The sequence below is a fragment of the Crocuta crocuta genome, unplaced genomic scaffold, assembly GCF_008692635.1.
Source record: "Crocuta crocuta isolate KB4526 unplaced genomic scaffold, BGI_CrCroc_1.0 scaffold271, whole genome shotgun sequence".
NCBI classification, from domain to species: Eukaryota; Metazoa; Chordata; class Mammalia; order Carnivora; family Hyaenidae; genus Crocuta; species Crocuta crocuta.
This window is the reverse complement of record NW_027527824.1, coordinates 4,548,266-4,574,207: the sequence shown is the minus strand read 5'-3', so window position 1 is coordinate 4,574,207 and position 25,942 is coordinate 4,548,266. Positions and strand designations below refer to the sequence as shown.

At 44.0% G+C, this 25,942-nt stretch overlaps 1 long non-coding RNA gene and 1 pseudogene across 2 annotated transcripts in view; one reads left to right on the top strand and one right to left on the bottom strand.

Moving 5' to 3' along the window:
- Positions 1 to 25,942, top strand: part of LOC144242071 (uncharacterized) — a 236,294-nt gene that overhangs the window by 27,845 nt on the left and 182,507 nt on the right. For both annotated transcript variants that reach the window (XR_013338295.1, XR_013338297.1), the window contains exon 3: positions 9,222 to 9,288. This is a non-coding gene — a long non-coding RNA (uncharacterized LOC144242071). The remainder of the gene's footprint in view (positions 1 to 9,221; positions 9,289 to 25,942) is intronic.
- Positions 3,121 to 3,217, bottom strand: LOC144243221 (U6 spliceosomal RNA; annotated as a pseudogene).

Here is a 25,942-nt window from a genome sequence, read left to right as displayed (position 1 = left end):
AGGGGAGAGACCTGAATTGAGATGCTCCAGCTGGCAGCTTCACACAACGGCTAGACACTGTGAGCTCCTCTTGGAGCATCCATCCCCAGTCAGCTGCCCGTAGTACATGGGTGAGCCCAGCAGGCCAGTTTGGAGCATATCTGTGCACTGTTCTAGCTGACCCCTAACCAAACCGCTGATTCACAGAATTGTGATTGCCTTTAGGTAATATAGTGGTTTGATTGATATAAAGCAATAGATAACAAATAAACCAGATGAAGAGAAGAAAGGGCATTAAGACAGAGGAGATGGCATGAACAAAGGCATAGAGACAAAGCAAAGTGGGTAGGGGAAAATGCAGGCAGTTTGGGGTTGTCTTAGGCAGCGAATGTTGAGAGGGGACACTGGAGAAATGGAGAAGAACCAGCTGAGAAAGCCCTTGTCTCAGGGCCTGGGTGATGGGGAGCCACCTTCTACAGAAGGGTGTAGATAGATGCATTCTTTAGAAAGGTTGCTCTAGGGACAGAATAGGGGATGAACAGAGGGCCATGTAGATCCTCTCTGGTCCAGGTGGTTTTTTACACATATGCTATGTTCAGAGCAGTGTTAGGGAGGTAGAGGACACCTTGGGAAACAAGATGGTATGGCAGACACTGCCTTGAGGTCACCATTGGTGTCTGTCTTATATACTGCTGTATCTTTGGGGCCTTCAAATCCCAGCACAAAGTCACTTCTCAATTAAATGTACGTATGTAGTATGTATGTGTTTGAAGTATAGTTGACATCAATATATTTTAAGTTTTTTAAATTTACATTCCATTTAGTTAACATACAGTATAATATTAATTTCAGGTGTCTAACACAGTGTTTCGACAATTACATTAAGAAATGCTCACCAAGGTGTAGTTACCATCTGTCACCATATTAACAATATTGTGGACTATGTTCCCCATGCTGTATTTTTCATCCGTGTGACTTAATTATTTTATAATTGGAAGTTTGTATCTCTTCATTCCCTTCACTTATTTTGTCCAGTTCCTTACCCCCCTCTCCTCCTACAACCACCAATTTGTTCTCTGTATTTATAAGTCTGTTTCTGGTTTTTTGTTTTGTTGTTTGTTTTTTTTTTAGATTCCATGTATAAGTGAAATCATATGGTATTTGTCTTTTCTCTGTCTGACTTATTTCACATAGCATAATACCATCCATGTTTTATTCTTTTTTTTTGTGGCTGAGTAATATTCCATTGTGAATATATACCACATCTTCATCAAATCATCTATCAATGAACACACAGATTGCCTCCATGTTTTGGCTATTGTAAAGCTACAATAAGCAGCGTAGGGGTACCTATATGTTTTCAAGCTCATGTTTTCATTTTCTTTGGGTAGATACCCAGAAATGGCATTGCTGGATCATATGGTAGTTCTGTTTTTGAGGAACCCCCTGTACTATTTTCCACAGTGGCTACTCCAACTTACATTCCCACCAACAGTGCACAGTGCTTCCTTTTCTTCATATGCTCACCGCTTATTATTTGTTGTCTTTGATGCTAGCTACTCTGACTAGTGTGAGGTGATCTTATTGTGGTTTTGGTTTGCATTTCCCTGATGATGAGTGATGTTGAACATCTTTTTCGTACGCCTGTTGTCCATCATATATCTTCTTTGGAAAACCGTTCAGGTTCTCTGCCCATTTTTTATTTATTTAAAAAATTCTTTAATGTTTGATGTTTATTTTTGAGAGAGAGAGAGAACAAGAGCAGGGGAGGGGCAGAGAGAGAAGGAGACACAGAATCTGGAGCAGACTCCAGGCTCTGAGCTGTCAGCACAGAGTCTGATGTGGGGCTTGAACTCACGATCTGTGAGGTCATGACCTGAGCCCAGGTAGGATGCTTCACCGACTGAGCCACCCAGGCATCCCTCTGCCCATTAAAATTTTTTTAAATGCTTATTTATTTTTGAGAGAGACAGAGAGACAGAGACAGAAAGACAGAGAGACAGAGACCGAGACAGAAAGACAGAATGTGAGCTGGGGTGGGGCAGAGAGAGAGGGAGACACAGAATCCAAAGCAGGCTCCAGGCTCTGAGCTATTAGCACAGAGCCTGATGCAGGGCTTGAACTCACGCTGTGAGATCATGACCTGAGCCAAAGTCGGATGCTTCACCGACTGAGCCACCAAGATGCCCCTGCCTGTTGTTTTTGTTTGTTTTTAGAAGTGAGTTATATGAATTCTTTATATATTTTAGATATTAACTCCTTATCAGATAGGTCATTTGCAAATATGTCTGTTTCCCATTCAGTAGGTTGCTTTTTCATTTCGTTGATGGCTTTCTTCACTGTGCAAAAGCGTTTTAGTTTGATGTAGTCCCAATTGTTTATTTTATTTTTATTGCCATTGCCTAAGGAGACAGATCCAAAAATTTTTTTGCCAAGACTGATGTGTAAGAGGTTACTGCCTGTGTTTTCTTTTAGGGATTTTATGGTTGCAGGTTTTACATTTAGCTCTTTAATCCATTCCGAGCTTGTTTTTGTATATGGTGTGAGAAAACGGTCTGGTTTCATTCTTTTGGATGCAGCTTTCCAGGTTTCCCAACAACCGCTTACTGAAGACTGTCTTTTACCCATTGTATGTTCTTGCCTACTTTGCCAAATATTTTTTTTAAAATTTTAAACATTTATTTATTTTTGAGAGAGAGTCAGAGATACAGCATGAGTGGGGGAGGAGTGGAAAGAATGGGAGAGACACAGAATCTGAAGCAGGCTCCAGGCTCTGAGCTGTCAGCACATAGCCCCACGCGGGGCTCAACCTCACAGACTGTAAGATCATGACCTGAGCCGAAGTCATATGCTCAACTGACTGAGCCACCCAGGCGCTCCGACCTTTGTCAAATAATAATTGACAGTAACAGTGTGGGATTATTTCTAAGCTCCCAATTCTGTTCCATTGATCTACCTATCTGTTTTTGTGCCAGTACTGTAATGTTTTGGTTTCTATAGCTTTGTAAATTTGAAATCTGAGATTGTGATATCTCCAGCTTTGTTCTTCTCAATATTGCTTTGGCTATTCAAGGGTCTTTTGTGGTTCCATACAAATTTCAGGATATTTTGTTCTAGTTGTGTGAAAAATGCTGCTGGTGTTTTGATAGGGATTGCATTGCATGTCATCCTTGCACAGGGACCATTGCTAATCTCTGTATTGTTCCAGTTTTAGTATATGTGCTGCTGAAGTGAGCCCTGATAGGGATTGTGTTGAATCTGTAAGTTGCTATGGGTAGTATGAACATTTTAACAATATTCTTTCAATTCCTGAACAAGATATATCTTCCCATTTATTTGAGTCATCTTCAATTTCTTTCATCAGTATCTTACAGTTTTCAGAGTATAGTTTTCAGGTCTTTCACCTCCTTGGTTAAGTTTATTCCTGGATATTTTAAATTAAGAAAAAAATTGTAAACATTTATTCATATTTGAGAGACAGAGACAGTGTGTTAGTGGGAGAGGGGAAGAGAGAGAGGGAGACACAGAATTCCTTTGGGTCATGACCTGAGCTGAAGTCGGACACTTAACTGACTGAGCCACCCAGGTGCCCCTACAGTTTTGTTTTAAGGTCTATTTTTTTCTGGCATAAATATTGCTACCCTAGATTTTTTTTTCCACTTTAATTTGTGTGGAATATCTTTTTCTTATCCCTTCACTTTCAGTCTGCATGTCTCTTTAGGCCTGAAGTGAGTCTCTTGTAGACAGTACATAGATGAGTCTTTTTTTTTTTTTTAATCCATTCACCCTATGTCTTTTGATTGGAACATTTAGTCCATTTATATTTAAAGTAATTGTTGATAGATACGCACTTATTGCCATTTTGTTAATTGTTTTCTGTTTCTTTTTTCTTTTAGTAGTTCTCTGTACCTCTTCTCTCTCTTGCTTTCCTCTATTCTGATTTGATGAGTTTCTTAATGTTATGCTTAGAGTTCTATCTCTGGTGTGTGTGTGTGTGTGTGTGTGTGTGTGTGTGTGTGTGTATGTATCTTTTATAGGTTTTTGGTTTGTGGTTACCATGAGGTTTGTATATAATATCCTGTATATATAGCAGTCTATTTTAAATTGATAGTCACTTAAGTTCAAACACATTCTCAGAGCACTTCATTTTTACCCTATGCATCAATGTACATGACATCATATTTTATATCTTTTTATTTTTATGTGCATTTAACTAGTTATTATAGATATAATTGATTTTACTACCTTTGTCTTTTAACCTCTGTACCAGCTTTATAGGTGATTGATCTGCTACCTTTACTATATGCTTGCTTTTGTCAGTGAATTTTCTCCCTTTCGTAATTTTCTCTCTTTTAGTTATGGCCTTTTTTTCCACCTTAAAGAAGGCCTTTTAACATTTCTTTTAAGGGTGGTTTAGTGGGGTGAACATTTTAAATTTTTGTCTGGAACACTTTTTCTCTCTCTTTCAATTCTGAATGATGATCTTGCCGGTAGAGTATTCTTGGCTGTAGGGTTTTTCCTTTCATCACTTTGAATATATCCTGCTACTCTCTTCTGGCCTGCAAAGTTTCTGCTAAGAAATCAGCTGATAGCTTTATGGGATTTCCTTTATATATAACTAGTGGCTTTTCTCCTACAGCTTTTAATATTCTTTATTTTTGATTTTTGACATTTTAATTATTCAGTAGGTATTTTTGAATGAATATGAAAAACTAAGAGCAATCAAGTATTATAGTTGCTGCCTATGAGGCAAAAAAAGAGAGGGGATTCCAAGGAGAAGTTGGGAGAAAGCAGTGGTTGTTTTTCTGGAAAGAAGAAGAATGGCACTCTCAACAGAGGGATTCTCAGAGGCAAAGGCATGGAGGAGGGAAGTGTGTTTGGGGAGCTGCATATTCTGAAGTTCTCTGTGGCTCAAGTGTGGAGGAGGAGGAGGCACGCGTGGTACCTGAGACACGGTTGGGGAAGGAAGAGGAGCCAGATCACAAGAGACTGGATTTACAAGGCTGAAGAGTTTGGATTTTATCCAATAAGCAGTGGAGAACCAAGGAAATCTCCAAAGCAGGGTGGAAGCGTGATGAGACTTGCACTTTGGAGAGTGAATGGAAGTCAGGGCAATGGTGTGGGGTTAGAAAGGAGCACAGTAGTGGGTGTAGAGCAACTGGGAGTGTAGGGGCTCAGTCGAGGAGGCTGAGATCTTGAAAGAGGAGATGGAGGAGAATAGGACAGGTGAGGGAGATGCAGTTTGTAGAATTCATAAGACATAGGCATTCCCTAGATGTGTTTGGTGAGGGTTGCAAGAACTCTTCTGCAGGATGAGAAGAGACAAGGCAGCTTTGGGGCAAAAGATCATGAATTTAGCGTTGGGCAAGTTGAGCTTGAGGTACCTGTGGGATATACATGTGGAGAGGTCCAGGTTGGGGCTGAGGAGTGGGGTCTGAGTGGGGGGTGGATATCTGGCAGGTGTTGGTAAATAGATGGTAATGGGCACCCAGGGAGCATTGCAGGCCTAAAAGAAGACGGAGCCTGAGACAGGATCTGAAGGAGCACTGATACTTGAGGAAGGGCAGCAAAGGAGTATGAGAAGGAGCGGCAGAAGGCTAGAAGAGCCAGGAGAGGCCACACACAGAAATGGGCGTATTTCAGTGAGGGAATGCTCAGCGTGTCAAGTGAAGACTAAGCTGTATCCATGAGAATTAGCAACAAGGAGGTCACTGGTGAGGACAGTTCCAGAAGCAGGTGGGAGTTGAAGTCTGAGATCATTGTTTAAAAATATAGGTTTTATTATTAGTATACCTGGATTATTATTTAGGTATAGCAAGGTCAACAGATCAGGAGATGACTGCTCTTGAAAAGTCATTTGTCGGGCACCCTTCTACGCTGTTGGTGGGAATGTAAACTGGTGCAGCCCCTCTGGAAAACAGTGTGGAGGTTCCTCAAAAAGTTAACAATAGAACTCCCCTAGGACCCAGCAATAGCACTGCTAGGAATTTACCCAAGGGATACAGGAGTGCTGATGTATAGGGGCACATGTACCCCAATGTTCATATCAGCAGTCTCCACAATAGCCAAAACATGGAAAGAGCCTAAGTGTCCATCAATGGATGAATGGATCAAGAAGATGTGGTTTATCTATACGATGGAATACTACATGGCAATGAGAAAGAATGAAATCTGGCCATGTGTAGCCACATGGATGGACCTTGAGGGTGTTATGCTGAGCGAAATAAGTCAGGCAGAGAAGGACAAATACCATATGTTTGCACGTATAGGAGGATTAGGAGGAACTTAATGGAGGACCGTGAGGGAGAAGAAGGGGGAAATAGTGGGGGAGGGGGAGAGAGGCCAACCATGAGAGACTCTTGAATGCTGAGAACAAACTGAGAACTGATGGGTGTGGGGGGGAGGAGGGGAGAGATGGGCATGGAGGAGGGCCCTTGTGGGGATGAGCACTGGGTGTTATATGGAAACCAACTTGACAATAAACTATTTGTAAAAAAATAAAAAAAAAAATAAATAATAAAAAAAGAAAAGTCGTTTGTTACATTCACAGATCCTAAGTGGAGGGACACACGATCCGCAGGGGGCCACTCTGGGAATCAGGAGGAAGAGGAGGGAGAGGGGGTTTCTGTGGGAAAGAATGGGTGAGAAGATAAACAGGTTTAGGATTGCTAGTGTGAATAATTGCAGGGGATTCTGGGGGCACAGGGGTGACTCCAGTTGGCTGGTACCTGGCCCTGTGATGATTAGGGCAGGTGGCTAGTGGGTTGGAGTGTGAGAGCCTAATAACGAGATGGTTGAGAATGTGGGCACCAGCAAATTCGACTGTTAACTAAGTTCGATTGATAAACTAGATGGATGAAATTAGATTGGCTGGTTTGCACTTGAAAGGTGCACTTGTGGGTGAATGGTATATTATCTCTAGGAATTGGCTAACCCTGGGGTGGGAAGTCACCTCAGATGCCGAAGCATCAGAATATAGAACCTAAAAGATCTAGTTAATATAGTTATGGGTTGGGGAGTGAGTGAGAAGAGATTGGAGATGGAAAGCAGAGGAACCTTGTAAGGTAGTAGGGTAGTAGAACTTCCGTGGCTCCCTCTTCTACGTGGAGCCACGTGGAGAGGTGAGTTGCTGGTTTCCAAAGAATAGGGCTAGAGCCTCCCCTGAAGGCAAGGACATGCCTGCTGTTAAGATCTTGCTCACGCATGTCTCCTGTACCGCAGCCCTTGATAAAGATGCTTGAAGGCACAGGCTCTGGGGCTGCTTGGGCTTTGCACTCAACCTCAGAGTGTTGGCTTGGCTAAATTCACTTCTTCCCTGTCTGCACAGAGTCAGGGGAGAGCCAGAAAGGGCTGCCTGAGAGGTGAGAATAGCCCCCCTGAGTCCTGACTCAGTCTCTCCAGTAGAAGGAAAACGAATTAGCAGTTTTTTGGCAGGTAGAGCTGTGCCTAGGGATAAACAAGATTCATCCCTGTGGAATGTGAGCAGCGTTAGAATTTTTTTTTTTTATTGGCTTTTGGGAAAAAAATGGGGAAGCAGAGATCCCACAGTTCTCTGAGGCCACTTCTATCTCAGCTTTTCAAAGTCAGGACCCATCTTCTTGAGCAAAGCCACTTTGTGAGCAAGCTGCTGTCTCCTGATTTACAAGCTCATAATATCCCTAACTCCTTGTGAAGTGGCTGACAATTACCCAGCAGTCCTTGCCAGCTGGCTTCGGCCAATAGAGCTGCATGCAAATGCAGCATCCTGTAACTGCTCTGGGTCAGGCTACCTCAAAGCGAGGGGAAATCCAACGTTTACATAAGGAAAAGGAAAAAAATCTGAAATATTTTCTTTATGTTGGATGCATTTCTCCTGCTCATTGGCATGGAGGAAAAGCAGAAAATGTCGATGGATGTTCTTTTCCCATAGTGGGTGTGTAGGAAAGCACATGTTTCAGCTTCTCTTGATGAGAATGAGACAGATCTCATCCATTCAGCCTTCTAGGAGCTACTGGAGGAATGGGAATGAGTGGATCTGGGGGTAAGGGTGACTCCTAGCACGAAATCTTTCTGGGGCACCTGGGTGTCAGTTCAGTGTTCGACTTTGGCTCAGGTCATGATCTCATTGTTTGTAGGTTTGAGCCCTGCGTCTGGCTCTATACTGACAGTGTGGAGCCTGCTTGGGATTCTCTGTCTCCCTCTCTCTCTGCCCATGTCCCATGCTTGTGCTCTCTCTCTCTCAAAATAAATAAACTTAAAAAAAAACAAACAACACTTTCTCAGCCCCAGTCCTGCGTATCACCCTTTCCTGTCTTCATCCCTATATCCAGTCATTCATCCAAACTTGAATTCTACTTTCAGAATACTTCTGGGAGCATTCATCTTCCTCTTCAACCTCACCGACACAGCCCTAGCCCTAATATTCATCTTCTCTTGCTTGGACTATTGCAGTAGCCTGCTAGCTGGTCTTCTGCTTCCAGTCTCTCACTCCCCATTGCTACCAAAGCAATTTTTTCCCCAAACCATGTTTTTTAAAAAATGTATACACTTAAAAATTTTTATTTTACTTTCAAAAAATTTATTATTTATTTGATTCCAATATAGTTAACATACAGTGTCATGTTAGTTTCTGGTGTACAATATAGCTAGTCAACAATTCTATACATTTCTCTGTGCTCATCAAGGTAAGTAGGCTCTTAATCCCCTGTGTCTATTCTACCCACGCCCCACCCACCTTCCTTCTGGCAACCACCAGTTTGTTCTCTATATTTAAGAGTCTTTTTTCTTTGTTTGTGTCTTTTTTTCTTTGTTCATTTGTTTTGTTTCTTAAATTCCACATATGAAAGAAATCATATGGTATTTATCTTTCTCTGACATCACTATAGCTCCATCCATATTGTTACAGATGGCAAGATTTCGTTCTTTTTTTATGGCTGAGTAATCCATTCTGTATATCCTCTTCTTTATCCATTTATCTATGGATGGATACTTGGGTTGCTTCCATATCTTGAATGTTATAAAGAATGCTGCAATAAAGATAGGGGTGCATATATCTTTTTGAATTAGTGTTTTCATTTTCTTTGGGGTAAATACTGAGGAGTAGAATTATAGGATCATATGGTAGTTCTATTTTACATTTTTGAGGAGCCTCCATACTGTTTTCCAGAGTGGCTGCACCAGTTTGCATTCCCACTAACAGTGCAAGAGGGGTCCTTTGTCTCCACATCCTTGCCGACACTTGTTATTTCTTGTGTTTTTGACAGGGTATGTGTACTATTCTTATCTCCGTTTTACCTGAGGAAACTAAGGCCTGGAGAAGCTCATCATCAGGTAAGAGGCTGGGCTGTTAACATTATTCTCTACAATTCTCTGTACTAAATGATCTCCCTTGCAGACCATTCTCTAAATGAGTGCTCTTTTAAAATACAGAGCAGGTCATGTCCTGTGCCTCTTTAAAACCCTTCAAGGCTCAATGTTTTCTCCTTTCTCTTAGAATAAAACCCACATTCCTACAAAGGATTGCACGTGTAGGCCCCACGTGTCTCTGCTGTACCTAGCATTGTCTTTCCTGCCCACATTGGACCTGGCAGTCTCTCTGCCAAGTCCTGTCCCACCTCAGGGCCTTTGAGTTAACTCTTTGTGTAGACAGGTGGTTCTCTCCAGGGGCTATTCCCTCTCCTCCCTCCCCCTCCTCTCTCCCCAGGGACTTTTGGCCACTTCTGGAGACACTTTTGGTTGTCACAATTGGGGCAGGGGGAGGGGCTCTTGGCAGGGATGAAAGACCAGAGATGCTACTAAACACCTTGCAACGGACAGGACCATCTCCACAGCAAAGAATGATCTGGCCCCAAATGTCAATAATTGATAAACCTGGGTCTAGAAACCACTTCTCTGTTTCTTCATTCACATGATTCATTCACTTTCAACTGTAGATGTTGGCAGAAGATGTCTTCCTGATTCTCCTGTTTAAAGGAGAGCTAGCCTCATGCCCCCCCCATCCCCCCAAGATATCTCCCTCATTTTCCCAATTCTTAGTACTTATGCTTTATTTTGTTCTTCTGGTTTCCTGGGTTCATGCTTTAGGTCACTGTTTCTAATCTTTTGAGAAAATACCTCAGTAAGATATTCTAGGTTTTAAATTTGGGTCATGTATAGTCTTTAAAATTTGTTCCATATTTTTGGTGCTACTGTTATTGGAGTCTAGTTTTACATTATGCTTTTTAACCTATTCGTGTTATTGTATACATAGGTACTAATGTTTGAGAAGTGCTTATTGAATGGGAAAGATCTTGCCAATCAATGTTGAATGAATTAAGTGTGTTCAAAATGCTATAGAAATTTGTGTTGTTTAATATAGTACAAGTAGCATGTGCCATTTAGATAAAGTTAAACTAATTAAAAATAAATAGAATTAGAAATTCAGTTCCTCACTATGCTAGCTACATTTCAAGTTCTTGACAGCCAATTGTGGCTCATGGCTACCATGCTAGACAGTGAAAATATAAAACATTTCCATCATGCAGAAATTTCCGCTGGGCTGTGTTGTTCCAGAATTTGGTTCTATTTTAAGATAAATATATCACTCATATGGTCATACAGATGTAGATACAAGTTTTATAGGTTTTATGTTACAATAAAATGGTTTTTAAAACTTTTCTTTTTATACAACATACCTTTATTAACCTGATAGGATGTATTAAATTATTAAACGTTAAAAATGATCACATTCTTTGGAGAAATCTCTACTTCGCTGCATTAGAAAAATATACTGCTTCAGGGGCGCCTGAGTGGCTTGGTTGGTTAAGTGTCTACCTTGAACTCAGGTGACAATCTCACGGTTTGTGGCGTTGAGCCCCACATCAGGTTCTTGGCCGTCAGCATAGAGCCTGTTTGGGATCCTCTGTTCTCCCCGCCCCCCGCCCCTCCTCCATTCTACCTCTTTCTCTCAAAAATAAATTATCATTGAAAAAAAATTTTTAAAAAGTCACTGCTTCATCAATGTCTATTTATTTTAAAAATTCCTATTACATCTTAGGAAAAGTGACACAGTCTTAAAATTGTTGTAGCAGGTATTGACATTTGATTCCTTGTTATAGGTGAATACCGTTCCATCGTGTGAATACACCCCATTTTGTTTATCCAGTCATCTGTTGATAGGCATTTGAGTTGCCTCTACTTTTTGACTCTTGTGAATAGCGCTGCTATCAATATTCATGTAGAAGTATTTTTTTGAATTCCTGTTTTCAATTCTTTTGAGTTTCTACCTAGGGGTAGAATTGCTGGATCAGATGCTAATTTTATGTTTTAACTTTTTGAGGGAACTGCCAGGCTGTTTTCCACAGAGGCAGCACCTTTTAGCACTCCTACGTGGATTATACAAGTGTTTCTGTTTCTCCATGTCCTCGCTAGCACTTCTTTTCTGGTTTGGTTTGGTTTGGTTTGGTTTTATTTAATTAGAGCCATCCTAGTGGGTGTGAAGTGGTATCTTACTGTGGTTTTGATTTGCATTTCACTAATGACTGTTGTGTTGAGCATCTTTTTATATGCTTATTGGCCATTTGTGTGTCTTGCTTATTTTATAAAATTGGATTGTTTGTCTTTTTGTTGTCTACTGAGTTGTAAGAGTTCTTTATCCAGTCTGGGTATTAGAACTTTTATTTATTTATTTATTTATTTATTTATTTATTTTTAAAGTTAATTTTGAGAGGGAGAGAGAGCATGAGCTGGGGAGGGGCAGAGAGAGAGAGAGAGAAAGAGAGAGAGAGAGAGGGAGAGAGGGAGGGAGGGAGGGAGACACAGAATCCGAAGCAGGCTTCAGGCTCTGAGCTGTCAGCACAGAACCTGACGCAGGGCTGGAACTCACAAACTGAGATCATGACCTGAGCTGAAGTCAGGTGCTCAGCTGACTCAGCCTTATTATGGGTGTTAGACCTTTTAAAGGTATATGGTTTGTAAATACTTTCTACCCCTCTATAGGTTATCTTTTCGCTTTTTTGATGATAGCATTTAATGCACAGAATTTTTAAATTTTGATGAATTCCAGTTTACCTAATTTCTCTTCGTTGTGTGTGCTTTTGGTATCATATCACCAAGAATTCATTGCCAAATCCAGGGTTCATGAAGATTTAACCTTATGGTTTCTTGTAAAAGTTTATAGTTTTAGGGGGTGCTTGGGTGGCTCAGTTGATTAAGTGTCCAACTCTTAGTCTTGGCTCAGGCCACGATCTCACAGTTCATGGGTTTGAATGCCATGTGTGGCTCTGCACTGACAGTGAGGAGCCTGCTTGGGCTTCTCTCTCTCTCCTCTCTCTCTGCCCCTCCCCAGCTTGTATGCGCATGTGCTCTCTCTTTCTCAAAATAAATACACATTAAAAAAAAAGTTTATGGTTTTAGCCCTTATATATAGGTTGTTGATGCATTTTGAATTAAGTTTTGCATATGATATGGCACAAGGATCCAACTTCATTGTTTTGCACCACTATGTGTTGAAGAAAATATTTCTCCCCATTGACTAGTCTTGGCACCTCTGTTGAAAATCAATTGGCCATATATGTATAAGTTTATTTCTGGACTCTCAATTTTATTCCATAGGTCTGTATGTCTGTCTTTATGCCAGCTCCACACTGTTTTTATTACTGTAACTTTGTATAAGTGCTGAAATCGGGAAATATGTCTCTTAGCCTGCCTTTTATTTATTTTAACTAGTTTTACAGCTTATATAAATGGAATCATATAACATGTACTCCTATAGTGTTTGTTTTCTCTTACTTACTATTATTTTGAGAGCTATCTTTTAAGGTTAAGTTAAAAAATCCCCCTTAGGGGGGAGGAGGGGATGGGCATGGAGGAGGGCACTTGTGGGGATGAGCACTGGGTGTTATATGGAAACCAATTTGACAATAAACTATTTGTAAAAAAAAAAATCCCCCTTAAATACATAACACATTGAAATGGTTTAAGATTTTATTTTTAAGTAATCTCTGCACCCAGTGTCAGGCTTGAACTCATGACCCCAAGATCAAGAGTCACACGCTCTACTAACTGAGCCAGCCAGGCACTCTACACTTTGAAGTGACTTAAAACATTAAAATGGGGTGCCTTGGTGGCTCAGTCGGTTAAGCATTGACTCTTGAATTTGGCTCAGCTCGTGATCTCATGGTTGTGGGATTAAGCCCTGTGGTAGGCTCAGAGCCTAGCTAAGAGGCTGCTTGAGAGTCTGTCTCCCTCTCTCTCTGCCCCTCCCTGCTCAAGCTCTCTTTCTCTCCAAATAAACTAATAATAAATAATAAATAACAAATAAACAAAACAAACCCACCACAACATTCAAATAGGATGAGACGGTTAGAGTGAAAAGCCGGGCTGTCTCCCAGTCCAGTTCTCTACCTCCCTTCCCCAGAGACACTCAGTGTTACCAGTTTGCAGAGCATTTATGGAGAGAAGTTTTAGGCATAAAGAGGTCTCGGATCATACACCTTCCCTCACCCCTCCACAGAGAAGGTAACACATGCTACAGATGGAAGAGAACACTTTATTAGACTGAGCTTTCCAGTTCTTTCCTTGGCTTCCCTTCTCCCCATTCCCATTGCCAGTATTCGATCCATTTTATAAGAGTACAGGGCTGTTACTTTATAGACTATAACTCTGTTTCTCTGGTGTTTCCTCCTAATTAGGGTCAGCTGATGCACTTTGGGTAGTAACACCGCAGGAGTGACATGCCAATCTCTGCCCGTCATATCAGAGGGCACCTCATGTCAGTTTGCACCATTAGTCATGAAATAAATTTTGATCACTTGGTTAAGGCGGAGCCTGCCAGGCTTCTCCACTGTGAAATTATCAGGTTTTTTTTTTGGTAATAAATTATCTTTGGGGAAATTCTTTGGGACAGTGTATATCTTGCTATTCATCAAATATTCACTTAAAGGTTTTAATATCCACTGATGATTTCTACCTGAATTGGTGATTACCATGATGATTGTAAAGTGATGAGTATGAATTTTGTTTGCACTGTCCTTGAGCTCTACTGAACTCAAGAGTCAGGCTGGGTCGATGGTGCTGTGAGGTGCCTCTTACGGGGCTTCTGCCTATCTGTAGCTCTGGAAGTCCTGCCAGCGGGCTCCATAAGGCTCAGCTTGTAGTCCAGGGGAAGGGTGAAGACTCAAGAAGAGTGAGAGGTGTAGGATGCAGAGTGACAATGCCAGATGCACTGAACTTGCCTCCATGCCCCTACTTCTGGCTCCAGAGAAATCAGAGGGCCATTGTAAGGTTGGTGCCATTGAGTGTAGCTTCTATACGATGAACCCTCTCATCTCAGAGATCATGTTCCTGGTTTTATCTCTGTTCTAAGACCTCATGAGGTTTTCTTTTTATCTGGTCAGGGTATCTAGATCTTCAGCTTTTCCTTTTCTTTTTTTAAGGGAGAGATAAAGTGCATCGTGAGTGGGGGCGGGGCAGAGGGAAAGAGAGAGAGATCTTAAGCAGACTCCTGGCCCAGCATGGAGCCCAGTGTGGGGATCGATCCCATGACCCTGAGATCATGACCTGAGCCAAATCAAGAGTCAGATGCTTAACAGACTCAGCCACCCAGGCGCCCCTAGATCTTTAGTTTTGAAACCAAACTTTGGACTCTCTGCTCTGGAACTCCAATTTCTTGAGCAAGGCATCCTCTGAGATGAATCCTAGAGGTAAGTGTTGTTCTTAAATGCCTTGACAAGGATATGTCATTGGGAGGAGGTGTGGCTGGTATGAACCAGCTTGCTTCTCTACCTTGAATCTTTTCAGGATGATCTTGTCATGGCCTTGGCTTGATCCTGAGGCCTCTGCAGGATCTGGTCTTCTCTGCAGTAGATGTCTAGCTCTTTGATTCTGAAGCCAAATTTAGATTCAGACTCTTCAGTGTTGCTCTCTAAAACAAGTTTTTGTTTGGAAACATAACCAGAGTAAGATTTTTGGATGAAAGCATGGATGAGAATTTTCAGTGGATCCTCTGTGAATTTGGTCCAACTGTACCTACCATGTGTAGCCACAATCTTGTTTGGAGAGTTGCCTCAGGCCATTTTGGAGAAGAGTCTTGGAGTCCATTCTAGGATGTAACTAGCTAGAGTGATCTTGTAAAATTGCCAATCTCACTACTCCTGTACCTTATCAAAGATCCTTAGATAGCTACCCAATACCTACAGTATCCCTGACTTTATACTGCCAACCCCTGGGATCTACTATTCCATGCAAATGCTCCCCAAACAGGGTCAATTTGATCTTTATTGAGCATGAAAAATATGAGATGTGAATAATTTATGTGGGGTCAATATAGCTAATAATACAAACAATATAGCTAATAAACAATATAGCTAATAATACTAACTATGATGAGTTCTTGGATTCATCATAGTTTCTGTATCTGTGGATTCTAGAAATGTGATTTTTTTTGTTGGTAGGATATTCAGAATATTTTGTCATTGAAAAAGGACAGTGGAATATCACTCAGCAGTAAAAAGGACTATCAAGCCAAGAAAAGACATGGAGGAAACTTACATGCGTACTAAGTGACAGAAGCCAATCTAAAAGGGCTACCTAGCATATGACAACCATATGACATTCTGGAAAAGGCAAAACTGTGGAGACAATAAAAAGATCATTGGTTTCCAGGGGTTGATGAATGGGTGGAGCACAGAGGATTTTTTAAGGAAGTATAACTATTGTTTGATATTACAGTGCTGGACACATGCCATTGTACATCTGTCAGAACACACAGAATGTACCCAAGAGTGAACCCTTGTAAACTGTAGACTTCAGGTGATAATGTTGTGTTGACATAGGCTCAGCCATTACAACAAACGTGCTACTCTGGGATGGGATGTTGATAATGAGGGTGAGGCTGTGACTGTGTAGCTGTGGGCAGGGGGTGTATGGAAATGATTTCTCTTCAACTTTGTTCTGAACCTAAAACTGCTTTAAAAAAATAAAGTCCATTAAAAAAAAGATTCATACATTTAAAAAATGTTGGGCACCTCTTAGCCTTCCGGATAAGAACCCAACTCCTTCATGTGCTGCCCCCCGCCCCCCCCAATTGGGCTTGTATAACTTTCTGGCTTCATCTCCCACCCCGTTCCCTCCTTCCAGCAGGACAGGCTGTGTTCTGGGCACACCGACCCTCTTGCCAGCCACCTTCTTGCTTCGTGCCTCCATTAGTCCCTCTCCTACAGGACTTGTCTTTTTCCTCCTCTGCCTGGTGAGATCCTACAAGTCCTTAGGCTCAGCTCAGATGTCTTGCTCTTGCACCTCAGATGGTGAGCCTTCTTTGGTGCATCCAGGCAGAACTGTCACCACCAAAGCCCTCTGTGACTGCACTTTGAGGGCCAGGTTTCTGGCGGATGCAACTGCTTAGGAGTCTAGTTACTTATCTATGATTTATGTTTCTTTTTCTCCAGGCACACTCTTCTTTTATTCAAAGGATGAGCATGGCATGGAGTGTATCATGGTTAATTTCTTTTTTTTTAATGTTTATTTTGAGACACACACACAGAAAGAGAGAGAGAGAGCGCACATGAGTTGGGGAGGGGCAGAGAGGCAGAGAGAGAGGAGAGAGAATCTCAGGAAACGCTGGGCTTGATCTCATGACCATGAGATCATGACCTGAGCTGAAATCGAGAGTCGGATGCTTAACTGACTGAGCCACCCAGGTGCCCCTGTGATGGTTAATTTAATGTGTCAAGTTGACCAGGCCATGGATGCTCAGATAGCTGGTTAAACTAGATTTCTAGGTGCATCTGTGATGTTATTTCCAGAAGAAATTAGCTTTTGAGTGAGTGAGCTCAGTAAAGCAGATGGCCCTCCCAGAAGTGGGTGCCCTTATAACAAAGACATGACAACATGAAAGTGGCTTTGCAACTGGAAGAGTTTTGAGGCACGTGCTGGACCCATACTGCTGCCATGAGGGTCTGAAAAGCATTTCTAGTGAAAGCTCAGGAAGAGGAGAGCTTCAGAGAAAATGTCTTTTTTAGAGAGTATATAAATGATCAAGCACAGAATGTTGGTAGAAATATGAATGGTAAAGGCCATTCTGATGAGGTCTTGGATGGAAATGAGGGACAGCTTACGTGATGGTGGAGAAAAGGCCGTCCTTGTTATAAATGGCAGAGAAGTTGGCTGAGTTGTGTTTGTGTTCTAGTGTTTTCCAGAAGGTAGTACTTGGATGCACTGAAATTGGATATTTAACTAAGGAGAGATTTCTTAGCAAAGGAGTGGCTTGGTTCCTTCTGAGTGCTTCTAGTAAAGTGCAAGAAGAGAGAAAAGGATTGAAGATTGGTCCGGAATCATGAGCAAAAAGGAACCAAAACAAGATTTGGAAGATTCTGTCCATACCGTGAAAAAAGAGAAGAGTATGTTCGGAAGGGAACAGTGAGGCTGTGGCCGACTGACCATTGATAAGGAGAGTAGTGTGATGACGAACCAGTCATTGAAGCAGCCATCTCAACAGAGTCCCAGATGGGATTATACCGGTGGAAACGCTATCAGTGGGACTGTGTGCTGTCCTTCATGATAAGGGAAGAAGGATCTTAAAGGCAATTTAGTGCCATCAGGGCCACTGCCTAGCTTTCAACAGGGCAGAGGGGCCCCTGGCAGAGATCTGGGGGTGTGACCCTCAGTTGGCATAGGGCCTCAGCAGAGGTGGCACCCCACCAAGCCATGGGGGTGACGTTGCCCACTCCCCAACCCCCAGTAGGCCTGGAAGGCACAGCATCTAGCCACAGAGGATTGTTCTCCAGTCTTAAGATCTCATGGAGTTTGTCCTTTGGAGTTTGGACTTGCTTGAGACCAGTCACCCCTTCCTTCTCTCCTATTCCTCCCTTTCGGACAGAGGGAATGTCTGTCCTTTGCCTGTGCCATTATTGTATATTGGGAGCACGTAACTTGCTTGGGTTCACAGGCTCCCAGCTGGAGAGCAATGTGCCTGGGGATGGAGCTTTGCTCCGGTGTCACCCACATCAGACTTAGGCCGTGGTTGGATGAGACCGGATGCCTCTAAAAAGTCGATAGTGGAATGAATGGGCTTGGGGGCCTGCTGGGAAGAAATGAATGCATTTTGTATGTGAGAAGGACATGCATCTTGGGGGGCTGGGGGGAGAGTGCTATGTACTGACTATTTGTGTCCTCCATAGTCATATGTTGACATGTTATCTCCAGTCGTGATGGTGTCAGGAGGTGGGGCCTTTGGGAGGTGATGAGGTCATAAGGGCAGGGCCCTCTGGCTTCAGTGCCCTTATATGAAGAGACAGGAGCACCTGCTTCCTCCTTGCCCCGTCTGCCACGTGAAGATGCAGTGAGAAGCAGACACAGCTGCGAGGTGGCCCTGCTTTGGGAGAGGGGGGCATATGGAGGCACAGGCGGTCGGGGTTGGCTTCCTGGCTCTGGAGCGTGAGCGTCCCAGAGCTGATGAGGGAGCTCCGGAGGTGTGGTTCCTGCCTGACTTTCTTCTGTTCTGCGGAGCTGCTTCCTTCCAGCTGGGCCGAACCTCTTCACTCAGCACTTGGCATGCCCTCGGGAAGGAAGTTGGGTCGGGGCAGGGCAGGGGAGGGTGTGGTGGTTGGGGGAGCTTAGCCCTTCGCAACTCTTTTGTCCCCCTCAGACCTGAAGACAGATGCCTTGTTCCCTCTAGGACAGTCCCGTTTCCCCTTTTCCAGCAACTCTTGGTCCTGTGTAATTCCCAGGCATGGCCTGTGCTCCCTCTGACCTCATATCATCCTCTGTGAAAGGGGCTAATGTCTGAGCTGCTTGCCCCAGTGAGCGCATCCTGTGTTGCCCAGGTTTATATCTGGAGGCTACACTCCAGGGCCTCCCACATGCTGTGTCTTCCGAGAATAAGCCACCTGCCTAGGCTATTTTCAGACACAGCTGCCGTTGAATAAATCATGACCAGGGAGAGGACAGCTAGGCTCTCTGAGAGGGCTGGGGGCGTGGCCTGGCCCCGGCCCTCCTGTCCCCCCTCTCCCCCCCTCCCCGCTCCTCTGCTGCCTGCTCTCAGCCACACTTTCCTCCCCTCCCTGGATCCAGCCCAGCCTCTCCCCTGTAGGAGGCTTTCCCCCTGTGACTCCACCTTCCCCCACTCTGAGGGACTTGACCCAGTGTCCATTCCATGCACTTAAAAAAAAAAAACCCCACACCAGTTGAGTAGCTGTCTCGGGTGCAATAAGAGTGTAGGATAGAGGGGTGAATAGGTGTGGGCCTTCACCTCCAGTCGGTCGTCCTCTGTGGGGATTTGAAGCAAGAACAGAGCCACGTGAGGGAAAGCAGTGTCCACATGAGCAGACGAATGCCGGATCGAGTGCAGGGGAGAGAAGCAGCACATCTTGCTATGAGATCGGGAAGCAGGGGGTGCTGGGTTGGGGTTTTCCCTGTGTATCTTCTTTTGCTCCCCTTTTCCTTCCCTCTACCCGTCTCTTCCATACCAGGCACTCCGCTAGGTGCCAGGGGATTCAGGTGCACTGTTTTTAATGAACTCAGATGCAAGAAATGATGAATTTCTTTATTTTCTCTAAGCTGACTTAGACTCCAGGTCCCAGTTCTGCTGGGTTGGTGGAAAATGCATCTTTGTCATGCTGGAGCCTCTTGACCCAAGGTTGTGCAAAGGCCCAGGCCACACACGAGCCGTGGCATCAGGGGGCCGTGCCCGATGGCAGCTGTCCGTCTGCTCTCGGTGCTGCTGAGCCTTCCTGGACCTGCTCTGCTGGGTCCCTGGGGCTCAGGCTCAGCTACAGGGATTCGTGCCTGGTTACCTGCTGGGAAGCTGCTGGCGGGCAGGACTCGGTTCCTCCCCCTTGCCCCTCTGGCTCAGGGGAGTCTCTTTCACAAGACTCTTTCTCTGGGCTTCCGAGCATTTCTTCACTCCCTTAAGGATATGTAGTGTATTCACTCAGGGGAAAACAGAAGGCAGGAAGAAAAATATATTCATATTATGAGCTGAATTGTGTCCCCTCAAGAGCCGTATGTTGAAGTCTTAACCTTTAGTGTCTCCGGATGGCTTTAAAGAGGTAATTAAGTTGGGGCACCTGGGCGGCTCAGTCGGTTAAGCATCCCACCTGGGCTCAGGGCATGATCTCACAGTTCGTGGGTTCAAGCCCTATGTCAGGCTTTGTGCTGGCAGCTCAGAGTCCGGAGCCTGCTTTGGATTCTGTGTCTCTGCCTCTCTTTGTCCCTCCCCGCTCTCTCTCTCTCTTAAATAAATACATGTTAAAAAAAAAAGAGGCAATTAAGTTAAAATGAAGTCTTCAGGATGGGCCCTAACCCAGCATGCCTTATGTCCTCATAGAAGAGATGTGGATACACATGCGCACAGAGGGAAGGCCGTGAAAACACAGTACAGCCATCTATAAGGCCAGGAGGGCAGCCTTCGAAGAAAGCAGCTCTCCGGTGCCTGGCTGGCTCAGTTGGTTGAGCGTCCGACTTTGGCTCAGGTCATGATCTCACAGTTCGTGAGTTCGAGCCCCTCATCGAGCTCTGTGCTGACTGCCAGCTCGGAGCATGGAGCCTCTTTCAGATTCTGTATCTCCCTCTCTCTCTCTGCCCCTCCCCTGCTCACACACTCTCTCTCTCTCAGAAATAAATAAAACATAAAAAAAAAAGAAAAAAAGAAAGCAGCCCTGCTAATACTTTGATCTTGGACTCCCAGCCTGCAGAACCTGTGGAAAAATAAATTTCTGTTCTGTTCTGCCACCCAGCTGGTGACAGTTTGGTGGGGCAGCTCCAGGAAACGAGTAATTAGGATATGTTTGGTTGCCGTAACAAAGGAACCCCCAACCCAGTGGCTTAAACAAGATGGAAGTTAATTTTTATCTCACGAACCAGTTGACAGGGCTGAGGATTCACACTTCTGATTTTGGGTGCTCTCACCCCCTGTGATGTTGTTCTTATCTTTGAGGTCCCCAAGAGCTTCCTGCTGTGTCCCTAGGTCCACCTCTGGCCAGCAGGAAGGAGGGGAAGGGGAAGAAGAAGAGTGACCTTTCCTTTTAAGGGCAAGGACTAGAAGGTGTAGACTTGCTTCTGCTCCCACATTCATGCCCTGAATGTGGCCACGTGGCCACATGTAATGACAAGGGAGGTGGCAAATGTCTTTGGATGTCTGGGTGACAGCCAAACACTGAGGTTCAGATACTGGAAGAATAAGAGGATAATGACTGCTAAGGACAATCTCTGCCCTTCCAGAAGCAAGGAAGAACAGAAATGGTCAGTCTACTGGAATAGAGGAAAGGGAAGAGGGGAGGTGGCAAGGAGGAGCTAAAAAATTAATATCAAAAATGGCCTGCCACGTGGAGAGCAGTGAGACCTGTGCAGAGCCTACCCTCCGGTTGCTCCCAGATGCTCAGCATTTCTAGAGAAGAGTCTTTAAAAACAAGCAATTACAGGGGTGCCTGGGTGTTCAGTCACTTAAGCGTCTGACTCTTGATTTAGGCTCAGGTCATGATCTCACGGATCGTGAGATTGAGCCCCGCATCAGGCTTTGCATTGACAGTGCGGAGCTTGCTTGGGATTCTCTCTCTCTCCCTCTCTCTCTGCCCCTTCTCCACTCATCCTTTTTCTCCCTCTCTCAAAATAAATAAGCTTTTTAAAAAAGTACAGACTTTTCTATAAACAAATAAAACTAAGCAGTTATAACACAGCAGGACAATATACAATGTGAATAAAGTGGAAATTATTACAATTACAACCTACATTGGACATCATGGAGGTCAAAAAAGAGAGCAAGGGGTGCCTGGGTGGCTCAGTCTGTTAAGCGTCCCACTTCGGCTCAGGTCATGATCTCATAGTTCGTGGGCTTGAGACCTGCGTTGGGCTCTGTGCTGACAGCTCAGAGCCTGGAGCCTGCTTCAGATTCTGTATCTCCCTCTCTCTCTGACCCTCCCCTGCTCACGCTCTCTCTCTCTCTCTCTCTCTCTCTCCCTCTCTCAGAAATAAATTAAAAAAAAAATGAGAGAGAGCCAAGTAATAGGTGGGAAGTGAATTGATAGAATTCTTAGAACAGGATGCCCAATATTTAATTTAATATCATTTGGGTTCTATAATGGAACTCCTGTACACCTTTAGTCAATAACTATATAAAGGCCTGTGTGTGTGTGGGGGGGGGGGTTTGTGTGTGTGAATCACGTTTTGTTTCACACATTTTGTGGGGAAGCAGGAGGAGAGTGTATCTGTTTATTGAACACATCAGGCAGAGCAAGGCTGAAGCAGGTGTCTAGGGGAAGCACTCCCTCACGTCTCGTGTAGAATTTCAGAGAGACTGGGCTGAAGCTGGGAATGGGGTTTCAGCCCATTTTGTTGCATATCAAAGATGGAAGCAATGCCTGGATTATAGCCAGTGTGACGGAAACCAGTTTAAACATGCTTCTGGAGCATATTTCCCTCTCCCCAGGGGAGTCAACGAAAGTATTACAGATGGGGGTGGGTGGGGGGGGGAGGGACACTTAGCCTTGCCTTAAAGGAGGAGAAGAGAGGACTAGCTATCCTAATCGAGGGAAGAGGTTTGGTTCTGAGGGACCGGAAGGCTCTAAGCAGGGGTCAAGGGGTCACGTGATGGCACCTGGGCTTTCAGTACCATGGTGAGGTGTGGAATTGGCTCTGTGGATGTGAGTGTCATGGCCTCTCCCCTCCTCTGCTCACTAAAGACATTTGTGTCTTTTTTGGAAGATCTCCTCCCCTACCTGCCCTCCGTGGTGACGGCTGCTTCAGCCACAGCTGGGCTTCCCATGGTTTGGGGTTTTGTGAAGCAAAACACTGGCGAGGGGGTAGAGAGGGGTTAGAAAGAGACAGAGAAGCCAGGATGGGGCCGTGCATTGGGAAGGGCTGGGGTTCACTCCTGGGAGAGGTTGGGGTATGCAAGGAGGCCTTCTGAATAGTACCCACCCCTTTGGCTTGCCTAAATCCTGCAACAGCCAAAATGAAGACGGGGTGTCAGGCACATGGAGATGAACTCCCACAGTATGAAGGAATGGTTGTTGGAGGTTGTGACCTCTGCGGGCTTCATAACACTAAAGTGCAGAGCAGGACCCATCCATTTATTTACACACCTAGTCCCAGGCAGTCTCTCTCTCTCTCCACCCCTCCCCTGCTCATTCTCTCTCTCTCTCTCAAAAATAAATAAAACATTAAAAATTTTTATGTCTTTGGGTCAGGCAAAGATTTCTTAGATAGGACACCAAAGGCATGATCCATCAAAGAAAAAAGTTAATTGGATTCCATCAAAATGAAAACTTCTGCTCTTCAAAGAGAATGCTAATAATGTCCATCAACTGATGACACAGTGATAGATCATACAATGACGTATTATTTGTCAATAAAAAGGAACGAAGTACAACGTGGAGAACCCTTGAAAGCCTTATGCTAAATGAAAGCACACAGTCAAAACAGGCTGCCTGTTGAATCATTCCCTTTCTGTCAAATGTACATGGGCAAATTCATACGGATTGCCGAGGGTTGGGGGAAGGAAGGGAAAGTGGGATTTACCACTAATGACTATGGGGTTTCTTTTACCAGGGACAAAAATGCTCTAAGATTGTGGTGATGTCTGCATGGCCCTGTGCACACTGCAGATGTGTAAATTGGGTGAGACGTGAGTTGTACCTGCATAATGTTGTTTAAAACAAGAATGCTTACTGGCTGAGAAGATAAGCCACAAACTGGGAGACAATGTCTGCAAATCACTTATCTGATAACGAACTTGTGTCTAAAATCTTAAAACCCTCCAACACAAAAGCAAGAAAACAAACAATCCAGTTGAAAATGTGTGCAAAAGAGTTGAACAATTGCTTCACCAAAGGAGATCTATAGATAACCAACAGGGGAAAAGATGCCGGATAGCATTCATTATTGGGCAGGTGCAAATTAAAACCACAGTGAAGATATACACACCCGTTAGGGTAGCAAAAACTTACACAAAACCCCAAGTGCCAGCAAGAACACAGAGCAGCGGAAACTCTCCTATGTTGCCTATGGGAATGAAAATGGTAGAGCCCCTCTGGAAAACAACTGGGCAGTTCTGTGAAGTTTGGTAATACACTTACCATATAATTCAACAGTTCCACCCTTGAGCATGTACTTAGGTGAAATAAGAAACTTATGTTCACCTGTTGTAAACCATGGACTTGGGGCGATGACGATGTATGAGTGTAGGTTCATCGGGTGTAACTAATGTCCCACTCTGGTGGGGGATGTTGCTTAGCGGGGAGGCTGCGTATGTATGGGGGCAGGAGGTGTCTGGGAAATCTCTGTAATTTATGTTCAGTTTTGCTGTGAACCTAACACTGCTCTTAAAGTCTTAAAAAAAATTTTTTTTTTTTTTTATGTCTTTATTTTATTTTGAGAGACAGAAACAGAGGGAGACACAGAATCTGAAGCAGGCTCCAGGCTCTGAGCTGTCAGCACAGAGCCCAACGTGGGGCTTGAACCCATGAACCATGAGATCATGACCTGAGCTGAAGTTGGACACTTAACTGACTGAGCCCCCCGAGGCACCCCTTAAAGTCTTAAAAAAAAAAAAAAACGAACAACTTATTCCCACAAACCCTTTATGTGACTGTTGACAGTGGCTTTATTTTTAATTGCCCCAAACTGCAAACAACCCAGATGTCCCTCAACTAAGAAGAATGTAAACAGTGGATAAATCAAATATGGACCCGTCCCCACAGTGGAATAGTACTGGGTAGTAAAAAGAAAAGAAAGGCTAATACAGGGCAGCCACATGCATTAGTCTCAAATGCAACAGGGCAAAGGAAAGGAGCCCTCCTCAAATAGCTGTGATTCCTTTTTATGACATTTTGGAAAAGGCAAAGCTATGGGGACAGAGCACAGACCCTGACTCTTTTCCAGAGACTGACCACAAAGAGGAGTGATAAGTTTTTGGATAAGAATGCTCTGTCTTGATTGTGGTATGACTTCATGTGTTTTCAGGATATATAGGATGTTATATTTTAAAAGGGGTGAATGTAAATTATATCTCAATAAACCTGGCTTAAAACAGGCTCATTAAAAGACGAGGCAAAGTACACACGTTCATAGCCAAAGGGGGTAATAAGCCAGGAGGTGAATGGATAAAATGCGGTATATCCGCACAATGGTATCTCATGTAGCAAGGCACATGCTCAGTATGTTCAACATGGATAGATTTTAGACGAAAAAGCAAGTCGCACAGGACTGCATGCAGTATGATGCCCATTTTGTGAAATCCAGAATCAAACAGAACTGAAGAGCATCTGGTGACACATATGCTTACTTGTAATAAAAGTCAAGGGCATGCCAAGCACAACATGCAGGTTAGGGTTGCTTCTGGTAGGAGTGAGGGGAGTCAAGAAGATACATTGGGGGAGGAGCTCATAGGTCAAGTTATTGCTCACAATCTAGTTCTTGGGTACTAGGCAAGTGGCAATAACACCTATGTTATTACAAGAAATATGGAGGGCCACGCATGAATCAGTAATAGTATATTATGAAACAGGGATACGATTAACTCCGTCTTACCTGATTCTCCTACAAAACCTAAAAACTGCATTAGAGGATGCAGCTTAGAAGCATGGGTGCATTTGACTTGGTATTTTTTTCATCCCTAGTAGATGGGCACCTGCATGTCTCTCCCCCAGAGGAACACCCCTTTTCACGTGACAAAGAGCAGGCTAGAATGAGGCTGGGTCTGCAGACAGTCCCTGTCACAGGCTTCCCGTCAGATACGCCGTGGGAGGAGTGAGGAGAAGAGCCAGTTGCGGATTCTCCGTGGGATCCGTGGGAGCACAGGGCCTGGGAAATGGAGCCAGTCCCTGGCAGCTGTGTCTCTGTGACCCAGAGTTCTCTGAGCCCTTGCTGCTACTGCATTGTGAACCAAGCTTGCTGGGAATCTCACCGGATCACCCCAGGGGTTTCTTTTTCTTTTGCGAATCGAGAATTCTTTGGAGCAGTTTTAGGTTCACAGCAAAACTGAGAAGAAAGAGGAGAGATTTCCCATACGCCT